Source organism: Equus asinus, chromosome X (assembly GCF_041296235.1).
Source record: "Equus asinus isolate D_3611 breed Donkey chromosome X, EquAss-T2T_v2, whole genome shotgun sequence".
NCBI classification, from domain to species: Eukaryota; Metazoa; Chordata; class Mammalia; order Perissodactyla; family Equidae; genus Equus; species Equus asinus.
In genome coordinates this window covers 64,797,325-64,803,324 of record NC_091820.1, presented here as the reverse complement: position 1 = coordinate 64,803,324, position 6,000 = coordinate 64,797,325, and positions in this window count along the sequence as shown.

The following is a 6,000-nucleotide window of genomic DNA, read 5'->3' as shown; positions in this document are numbered from 1 at the left end:
AAATTAAATAATTATGTGACCTGATAGAAGTGTTGGCTAATGCTATGGTGGTAATCATATTGCAGTGTATAGGTGTATCAAATCAACATGTGTACACCTTAAACGTATACAACATTACATGTCAACTATATCTCAATAAAAAAATTAAAAGAAAAATTAGAAAAGAGGGAATAAAATAAAAACATCCTTTTAAAAAAATGTGCCAGCTATATAGTATGTGATTAAAAATATGGGTAAAATGAATGATTAATTATAATTACTACTCACAGTACCACTTTAAAATTTAGACATTACAAAAATGTAGAGAATAAGATTTTTAAGACAGAGTTCCTTGATGACCTAGAACACGTTTTCCTTTTTTGATCTCCTCAGAGCATATCAAATAAATTGTAGGGAACAAAAAGTGTAAAATGAAGATGGAAGGGCTATTCGTTAGTCATTAGCTATATAGACAATGTACCACTTGCTGAGGTGTCAGTCACTGTACCAGGTGCTTAATTGTGTTTTTTTCTGATCTCCACTCCAAGCTAGTTATTATTAATTTAATATACAGTCTTCCCCAATGTTTTCACTTAATATTTTACTCCTTAGAAGTAGTTAAAATCATATTTGGTCTGCATATACTTCCTCTATATATCATGAAGCAAAGTGAAAAGAAATGGAATTATCCATAATTTCTCCCAAACTCCATCTACATGAACAAACCATTTTGATTGTTTTGACTGATAACCAATTCAAGCCAGGCCAGAAGCTGTCAATCCAAAACTTCATTTGATTTCTTCCCCTGACTAGGTTGATAAAGTCAGCACAAGAATAAAAATGTTTGTGAGCAAAAAGCCAGATTAAAATTAAACAAGCTAAATAATTGAGGTAAAATCTGTACTTTTCCTTCTCTGTTTTTCTAAATCACTTGCATATATTTTTCTCAAAATTCCATTTCAGTGCAGACTTTCTGTGGCCATAGCAACAGCAACATTCAATAAGACCAGTATCTAAATTCTAAGTAAATAAGTGTCTGAGCCTCATTTGACTTTATAGTCAATTTTTCAGAAATGTATTTATTTTATATATGGGGCCTAGGAGTAGAAAAGGGAAGAAAAGGGTGGTTTCTTTCATGCCAACATTTAGAGTTGATGAAATGAGAGGGAAAACCACAGATTTTGAAGTTACTGGGACTTAGGTAACTGCCATTTCCCAACTATGTGACCTTGGGCAAGTTACATAACTTCAGTTTCTCCACCAAAAATATGGCGAGAATAATACTTATTGCATTTAGTTAGGGTTCTCCAGAGAAACAGTACCGACAGGGGCTATATGTATGTGTGTGTGTGTGTACACATACACACACAAACACACATATACATTTTAAGGAATTGCTTCACATGATTGTGGGGGCGAGCAAGTCTGAAATTTGAAGGCTTGTAAGCTGAAAATTCCATCAAGAGTTGATGTTGCAGTCTTGAGTCCAAAGGCAGTCTGGAAGCAGAAATCGTTCTTCCGCAGGGGGCCTAGATCTTTTTATATTAAAGCCTTCAACTGATTGGATGAAGTCTGCCCACATTGTGGAGAGTGATCTGCTTTACTCAAAGTCCAATGACTTAAATCTTAAACACATCTAAAGAATACCTTCACAGCAATATCAAGACTGGGGTTTGACCAAATATCTGGGCATTATAGCCTAGCCAAGTTGACACATAAATTTAACCATTATACCTACTTTTCATGGCTGTTGTAAAGATTAAGTGAAATTATGTAGGCAGAGGACCTAGTAGAGAACTCAGTGTAGGCGCATAGCCTTCACCATGCCCAGTCACAATCTAATACTTGGGATTTGAGTGAAGAAAAAGGTAAAGTAAAAAAGGTGGTCTATATTTTCTGGAGCCATTTTTGCTTTACTTAAATGTGGGGGAATGGAAATAAAATTGCTGAAACAGGTGCCTATTACTGCCTCTCTGCCTCTTCCCCTACATTAATCCATTAGTAATGCTAAGTAATTACTCCAGTAGTAATGAAAATTAACAACTCAATGTCTTCAAGAATCTCAGTCTGTTAAATGATTTGACCAATTTCTGAAATTGAAGGCTTTTCTTTGTCCTTTCATTTTTAATGTGGGTCATTAGGTTAACCACCCCATAGTATGGATGTTTTAATAACAAACCTAGGAAGATCACCTACTTTTAAGGCTGTGTGATTTTGATGAAACTTCAGGGAAATCTATTTTTCCAATAAATCCCATGGCATGATAGGTTAGAGGACTTGAAGGCATACTGTATTTCCATGTACATTCCAAGCAGGTTAGGGCCAAAAAAAATAATATGTTAAAACTTTTGAATTTGTTGAAGAAATCAGATATATTTTATTATGAAAGACAATCATGCTGTGCTTTTGCAATGGTAGACTGAGGAGCATGGCAGAGCTCGCCCCAACAAAACAGCAATTTAACTGAAAAAAATTATTTTAAAAGTAATTGAAAGTTTCTGTAAGTTGTCCTAAGGGCATACAGCTAAATTGGATTAAGACATGACATTAGATGGTAAACTAATTCCACAGAAAGAAAACCAAAATGGTAAATATGGTTAATATGCATATAAAAACACCTCTATATTGGTGTTATCCTCTTTTCTCATAGCTTCTTTAAAAGACATAAGATTATATAAAGTAATGATTGAAACAACGTATTGTTGGATCTATAATATATATCGATGTTATATGTATAACAATACTAGCACAAAAGGGAGAAAAGAGAATAGAGCTATATAGGAGTAAAGTTTCTATATCTTACTGGAATTAAGTCAGTATGAATCTGAGGGTGATTTTGATCATTAAAATGCATGTTGTGTGCTGTAGACAAAGATTAAGAAAATAGTTAAAAATGTAATTTAAAACTACATAAAGAACACATACAACTCAAGAACAAAAACCAAACAACTCTAGTAAAAAAATGGGCAGAAAATCTGAATAGACATTTTTCCAAAGAAGACATATGGATGGCCAACATGCACATGAAAAGATGTTGACCATTACTAATTAATAGGGAAATGCAAACCAAAAACCACAATGAGGTACCACATCACACCCATCACGATGGCTATTATTAAAAAGACAAGAAATAACAAATGTTGAGAGATCTTGCCAAGATGGCGGCATAGGCAGACTCTCAACTCATCTCCCAGATTTCAAAATATACTACAAAGCCATAGTAACCAAAATAGCATGTTACTGGCACAAAAACAGACACACAGATCAATGAAGAGAATCAAGAGTCCAGAAACAAACCTACACATTTATGGACAGCTAATATTCGACAAGGGAGCCAGGAGCATACAATGGAGAAAGGAGAGTCTCTTCAATAAATGGTGTTTGGAAAACTGCACAGCCACATGCTAAAGAATGAAAGTAGACCATTCCCTTACACCATGCACAAAAATCAACTCAAAATGGATTCAAGACTTGAATGTAAGACCAGAAACCATGAAACTTCTAGAAGAAAACATAGGCAGTATGCTCTTTGACATTGGTCTTACCAGCATATTTTCAAATACCCTGTTTGACCGGGCAAGGAAACCAATAGAGAAAATGAACAAATGGGACTAGATCAAACTAAAAAGTTTCTGCACAGCAAAGAAAATCATCAACAAAACAAAAAGACACCCTAACAATTGGGAGAAGATATTTGCAAAGCATAGATCAGATAAGGGGTTAATATCCAAAATATACAAAGAACTCATACATCTCAACAACAAAAAAAACAACAACCCAATTAAAATATGGACAAAAGATCTGAACAGAGATTTCTCCAAAGAAGATATACAGATGGCCAACAGGCATATGAAAAGATGCTCAACATCATTAGCTATCAGGGAAATGCAAATCAAAACTACAATGAAGTATCACCTCACTCCGGTCAGAATGGCTATAATTAACAAGACAGGAAACAACAAATGTTAGAGAGGGTGTGGAGAGAAGGGAACCCTTGTTCACTGCTGGTGGCAGTGCAACCTGGTGCAGCCACTATGGAAAGCAGTATGGAGTATCCTCAGAAAATTAAGAATAGATCTACCATGCAATCCAGCTATTCCACTGCTGGGGATTTATCCAAAGAACTTGAAAACACAAAAACCTAAAGATACATGCACCCCTATGTTCATTGCAGCATTATTCACAATAGCCAAGACTTGGAAGCAACCTAGGTGCCCATGAAAGGACGAATGGATAGAGAAGATGTGGTATATATACATAACGGAATACTACTCAGCCATAAGAAATGATGAAATCCAACCATTTTTCACAACATGTATGGACCTTGAGGCTATTATGCTAAGTGAAATAAGTCAGAGGGAGAAAGTCAAATACCATATGATCTCACTCAGAAGATAAAAACAACCACAAACAGACACATAGCAACAGAGATTGGATTGGTGGTTACCATAGGGGAAGGGGGGAGGGGGGAGGGCAAAAGGGAGGATTATGCTCACACGTGTGGAAATGAACTATAATTAGTTTTTGGGAGGTGAACATGATGTAATCTACACAGAATTAGAAATATATTACGATGTACACCTGAAAGCTATATAATGTTATAATCCAATGTTACTGCAATAAAAAAAAAAAGAAATAACAAACGTTGAAGAGGATATGGAGCAAAGGGAACCTTCATACTCTGCTGGTTGGAATGTAAATTGGTGCAGCCACTATGGAATACAGTATGGAGATTTCTCAAAAAAATTAAAAATAAATCTACCATATGATCCAGTGATTCTACTTCTCGGTATTTATCCAAAGAACACAAAAACACTAATTCAAAAAGATATATGAGCTCTTATGTTTATTTCAGCATTATTCGCAATAACCAAGGCTTGGTAACAAGCTAACTGCCCATTTTTGAATGAATGCATAAAGAATTTGTGCTATATAAATATACAATGGAATACTACTCAGCCATAAAAAGATGAAATCTTGGCATTTGAAACAACATGGATGGACCTTGAGGGTGTTAGGCGAAGTGAAATAAGTCAGATGGAGAAAGCCAAATATCGTATGATTTCACTTATATGTAGAAGATAAACAAACAAACAAGTAGATACACAGAACAGATTGGTGGTTATCAGGCGGGAAGGGAGTGGAGGGAGGGTGACAGTGGTAAGGGAGCACATTTGCACAATGACATATGGGAACTGGACTTTTGATGGTGATCACAGTGTGGTCTATACAAAAGTCAAAATACAATGATGTACACCTGAAATTTATATAATGTCATAAACCAATGTTACCTCAAAAAATATATATATAATCTAAAAATGATCAAAGAAATTAAAAAATTACACTATGAAATATCCAATTGACTTAAAAGAAGGCAATAAAAGGGGAAGATAGGAACAAAAAAGGAGACAGAAAACAAAAAGCAAAATGACAGATGTCAATCAAATTATATCAATAATAACATTAAATGTGAACAGATTAAACAAACCAAACTAAAGACACACAATATCAGATTGGATAAAAAAGCAAGATCTAATGTTATACTGCCTAAGGGAGACACACTTTAGATTCAAAGATAATAACTGGTTGAAAAGGAAAGGATGGAATAGATACAGTATGAAAAAAACAACCATCAGAGAGGAAAGTGACAATACTAATCTCACACAAAATAGACTTAAAACAACAGAAATGTGATTAGACAAAAGGAGGGACATTTTATAACGATTAAACAGTCATTTCATGAAGAAGATAAAACAATTATAAAACAATATACACCTAACAAAAGATCCCCACAATAAATGAAGCAAAATCTAACAGAATTGAAGTGAGAAGTAGCCAACTGAACAGTAACAGTTGGAGATGTAAATACCCTACTTCCAATAATGGATAGAATAATTAGGCAGAAAAGCCACAAAGAAATAGAAGACTTGAATGAACTATAAACCAATGAGTCCATGTAGTCATCTTTAGAACACCTCAGAGAAAAATGCTAGAATATGCATTCAAGTGCACATAAAACAT